Here is a 5,803-nt window from a genome sequence, read left to right on the forward strand (position 1 = left end):
TATTTGGTAGAACATTGAGGGACGATCCAGTGTCAACTAAGACCCTGGCCAGAGCATCTTCTTGGCACTTTATAGATACATGTAAGGCGCGGTTGTGATTCTGCCCTTCCTTGGTTAGCTCTTCATTGCTGAAACTTAGAGTGTTGCAAGCTGTGATATTGGCGACCACCCCATCGAATTGGCCAACCGTTATATCCTGAGTAACATGAGCTTGAGCAAGCACTTTCAGTAGAGCCTCCCTTTGAGCTTGGGAATTCAGAAGCAAGGACAAGATAGATATTTTTGACGGTGTTTGATGTAATTGATCGACTATCTTGTAGTCGCTTTTCTTTATCATTTTTAGAAATTCAATCGCTTCATCTGATTGCACTGCCGGTTGTACCCCTCCATACTCTAGGACAGGATTTGCAGTTGTAGCTTCCCTTGTTGGTTCTTGAGGGATTATATTTACATCGGGAGTATAAATCCGACCGTTGCGGGTCATTCTGCTCGTCTCTACGATATTTGTGATATTGGTGTCAACATTCTCCAAGATTTTCTCACCTTCAACATCTTTGGGTTCTTCATCTATCACTCCATTTACCACAGTTATGTCATATTTCCAAGGCACCACCTTGGTGCTTTCGAAGGGAAAGGGGGTAGGAATACAAACTACCACGGGTGATAGATGAACAACATCTTTTCTTTGATAAGTTATCTCAACAGGCTCTGGAAGATTGAAAAAGGGTTCAATGACTGAAACTTCCTCGTTTGTTGCAGGACCACAAACTTGTAAAACACCTTGATCCATCAAGTTTTGAATATCAGTTCGTACCATTTTACACCCCCTTGGATAAAGGGCACATTATTCATAGTTGTCATGACAGGTATCAATCAAACTAGCTCCCACCAATCTTGCATGGAGTGTTATCAATAGAGTTTTAACATCTCCAACATTTTTTATTATACAAACATCAGAAACATCCTCAATGTCATCAACATCACCATGTGTCGGCAGAGGGTTACTTTTTACGTTGGGTCTAACATCTTGGAATGAAAGGATCTTCTTCTCAACCAGCTTTCGCACAATATGCTTCAAAGCATAACATCCCTCTAAATCATGCCCAGGGGCACCTTCATGGAAAGGACAATGGGCATTTTGATTGTACCATGGAGGTAAAGGATTTGGTGGAGGACCCAAAGGTCTAGGAGTCACCAGCCCTTTCTGCAGTAACGATGGGTATAACTCAGTGTACGTCATAGGGATTGAAGTGAAAGGAGGTCTACCTCTTTGTACCCTATTTTGATTTGGAAGATTTTGTGAACGTGGAGCATGTGCCCTTGGCTGTTGATAAGTAGGTGTCGTGGATGCTTGCTGGTATACTGGTGCTTGTTGAACAGGTTGATAGACAAGAGCTTGTGATTGGTTAAAAGTTGGTGTGACTGCTGCCACGTACGGTTGTTAAATATACTGCATTAGATAAGTCGGTTGTTGCTGAGCAAATTGATGTTGCTTCTTCCACGAGTGGCTCCTTCTTTGACTGGTTGACACTGCGTTTGTTTCACCCTCTTTCTTTCTTTGAAAACCTCCGGAAAACTTTTTGACATTATTACCAGATGTTTCAGAGGTGGTTATCATTTTTCCATTCTTCAATTCAAGCTCGACTTTTATGCCCACGGCAACCAAGTCAGAGAAACTTGCCGATACACTACTCATCATCCTTTCATAGAACATAGGTTTTATCGTATCCATGAACCAATCTGCTAACTCCTTCTCAACAAGGGGTGGTTCGACTTGCGAGGCCACTTCTCTCCATCGTTGTGCATATTCCTTAAAAGACTCGTTATCTTTCTGGGACATGTTGAGCAATTGCCTCCTATCTGGGGCCATATCCATGTTATACTTATAATGCTGGATGAAAGCATCAGATAAGTCTTGGAAACATCGAATTCTACTTTGATCAAGGCTTAAGTACCACTTAGAGGGAGCACCCTTCAAGCTGTCTTGGAAGCAGTGTATCATAAGTTTATCGTCCTTTATGTGCGCAGCCATTTTTCGATAGTACATAATGAGGTGACTTTTAGGGCACGAGTGGCCTCGTACTTGTCAAAATCTGGGGTCTTGAATTTTGCGGGGATCACAAGACCAGACACTAAGCACATCTCCTTGGCAGCAACACCAAACACTTGGTTACCTTCCGTAGCCCTTAACCTTTTCTCAAGAATCTAGAAATTCTCTTTCATTCCTCTTATGTCTTAATGCCTTTCATCATCTTTGTTAGAAAAATCCGGAGCATGTTACTGATCTTCAAAATAAGGTTGCACGTGTGCATGGACAAGGGGTGGTGCAAACGTGTGGACCACGGGATGAGTTTCATTGATAGTTGGTAGAGGAACCGTCTGCTGAGTGGATTATACAAAACCAGGGGCGCCTTCAACTGGAGGTGTGAAGCAGGGAGGTAAACCATAGACTGGCCAAGTGGTAGGCACTGTCCTCGCAGGTTGGGGTCCAATCGTAGGACTGGTGATTTCTGAAACGACCGTCGTTTGGGTGTCCAACTTGGCCTTAATGACTTGTAGTATCTCCATGACTTGACCCATGTTTCCTCGTAGGTCTTCAAGTTCTGAGCTTACTCTCTCTAATTCTTGTTCTTGATCTGCCATTCTTTGACGAGCGCTGGCTCTGGTGTTGTAGCGGTGTTGAGGACTCAGTGTGGGACTGAAGAAGACATAACAATGAGTTTTTTGTTTGAAGGATGACATGAATGTATGTTATGGGCGCATTTTGTGCAAAGCTCTTAGTTATCTTTATTATTTATTCCAGCAATGTCAGAATATATTAAATAAGAATAAAATGTAATAATTGAGGCCCAAAATGACAACTTCCATTAATTAAAAATCAAATTCGAATACAAAATGATTTAACTTCAAGTACAAATGATTCAAATTCAAATACAAGAGATTCAAACACCAACAGTTCAGATTCAAGTACAAGTAAACTTAAGCTTTGTCTCAGCTCTTATGATCGTAGCAAGATCTGCGGTGAGCTCCTTCACCATTTTCTTGCAAAACTTGATAAAATTGAAAACTTAAGGACGTGTGTTTTCTGGACACATACACGAATCGGCTTCTTGGAGTTTTTCTGGGAGTTCCAACATATTGAGGTTAAAAAATCTAGCTAAGTTGCGGAATTTGCCATTCCATTCAACATAGAGCTCTTGGAGTTTCTTGATGACCTGCTGATCTTCATCTAAGGTTGCTCTAGCCTATCTATACAGCCTTTTCCAATACACACAATCATTCTTTAGGAGCAAGTAGGCTGCATAACCTTCTTGGCTCTCCAAAATTGCAAACCTCCTATTAGCTTCTTCCAATTGGTACTTGAGGTGGTGACAGTTTCTTTCAGCTTCTTCCTTTTGGAGTATCTCGCGGGATAACTTTTCTTTGCATTTCTTCAGAGTTCCCTTCAGTTCATGGATCTATGCCTCAAGGTCGAGCTTAATTTCTTTCTTTTCCATAAGAGACCTATCCAACATCCTTTCTAACTCACAAATTCTATATTTAGCTTTCCTGAGCTCTTCCTTTCTGGTCTGGATCACTGATGTGGAACCTATAAGGATATGATCAAGATCGTCCTTCTGATCTTCCAATAGTCTGGCTCTCTTGTTACTATTTTTAAGTTCTTGGGCTTTCCCCTTACGTTCATCCTTCAAATTTTGATTTTCCAAGATAGCTCGGTTCATCTGAATCCGTAATTCGGTATTCTCCAACTCGAGCTCCTTAACCTTAGCAGCGAGTTTCTCTATGTCCTCAGGGAGTATAGGCTTTGGCTCAGGAATTTTAGGAAAAGATGAAGCAATAGAGATAAATGGCAAATGGATTTCTTCAACTCTTTCGTTCACCCATCGAGTGTAAGGTTCTTTGGCAAGAGTGTTTCTTTTTCCAAACTCTTTACCCTTCCTAAAAATCTTCAACCAAGCCTTTCAGACCACTCTTACATCATGATTACTTGCTTGGATGTCAAAGAGCACAAATGGTTGTAAGTCTTTTGCTTCGGGAGGACCATCCATGGAGTAGCCATGTTACGTTCGAGATAACACAGGGTTATAATTGATGCAACCCTTAGTACCTAACAACGATACATTAGAAAATTCCCCACAGCTGACAATGATGTCTGGGGTTTCCCACTCTCAGATATACCATATGATGGAACTTGCAGTGAGAGAAGCTAGTCTTTGAAGAGATTTAAGTTCCTTCGCCATAAAAGGGCCTTTTTCGGGCATATGTTGCATGAACCAAGTATAAAGCAAATGAGCACAACACAACAAAGTTCCACCCCTCTTTTCATATCGAGCATGAAGGGCATGGTAAATGTCAGCTAAGAAAAATGGTACATGATTGCCAGAGAGAAAGACTTCTACAGCTACACGATCCACAAACTTTTCAACATTGGGGAAGAGCATAATCCCATGGATCAATAAAGCCAACACAACATAGAATGCATTCCAATTTCCTTCTTTCTTGAACTTCAGAGCTAATTCTTCCAAGAACCTCATGGCAAGACCTTTGAAACCCCCTTTCTCGACCCAATTGTCTAGAACAGTTGGGACATTGATACTTAGGGCTAAAGCTATCTTCTTTGGGCCCACTTCCTCTTCGAGCTTTGGAAAAGGATTGGAATCTTTCAACTTTAGACCCACAATTCTCTCGACTTCTTCCAAAGTATGAGCTAGTTGGAAATCAGCGAATGTGAAACAGCGTAGAGGCGGATCATAATATTGTGCCAAAGAGTTGATAATCCTATAGTTAACTTTCTTAGTCAGAAGGCTCAAAATTTTCCCATAGTCTTTTCCGAAGTCATCACGTTTACTGAGAGTCAAATCAGATGTCAAACCTTTCAGACTTTCAAGCTTAGGTTCCTTGTACTTAAGTGTGAAAGTGTTTTTTCTTGGAGTTGTCATTTTCAAGTTCTCAATTTCTGAAACAAATAAGAGACAACTAAGAGTTTGCTTTTTATGATGTTGATGCAATGTATGTGGATGAATGTGATGCATTTTTGTATAAGTTTAATAGGCTTAAGGCATAGATAAGTCTGATTGCTTCATATAGAAATGGGTTCTCACCAGGTATGATCTAAGGTTTCAAAAAAAGTTCATAGAGTCATGGATCCATTAGATTGTTTGCTGCCTGCGGCAACTTATTTGTCGGACATCAACTTCATCCAAAGAATCTACTCTAAGTGAGGTTCTCACATCGATCCAACGAGAAATTCATCTCGCAGACCCACGCTACGCAACCATCTTTCCTAGTTGGACAAAGGATTAAGTTTCTACAAATGGTCCTCAGAGTCATGGATCCTAAAGAAAATATCGAAGCTTACGGCAACTTACTTGTCGGGCGACAACATCCTCCCAAGGATCTACTCTAAGTAAGGTTCTCGCACTGACCCAACGAGAAATTCATCTCGCGGTCCCGCACTACTCAACCTCGTCCTATCTTATGTTTTTACTCGAGACTCGGGTAAAAAGTTTTTTCCACAAGGTTTGCAATCATAGTATCCAAGTACCAAAGCATAATGGAACCAATACAACAGATTTATATCAATATGATAATAAAGATAGCAAAAGCAAGAAAGAAAAGCCACACAAGTAAACAAACAAAGGCACACAGACGACCTAACTAGGCTTGACTCACTTAGGGAAACATTAGTATTCCCCAGCAGACCAAAAAGAGGTCTTTCAACTCATAGCACGGCATGTCATCACATATAGGGGCAAAATTTGGGTCTTTTGTATTTAAATACCTTTCACTCTTGATACCATGA

The sequence above is a fragment of the Lathyrus oleraceus genome, chromosome 5 (assembly GCF_024323335.1).
Source record: "Lathyrus oleraceus cultivar Zhongwan6 chromosome 5, CAAS_Psat_ZW6_1.0, whole genome shotgun sequence".
NCBI lineage: Eukaryota > Viridiplantae > Streptophyta > Magnoliopsida > Fabales > Fabaceae > Lathyrus > Lathyrus oleraceus.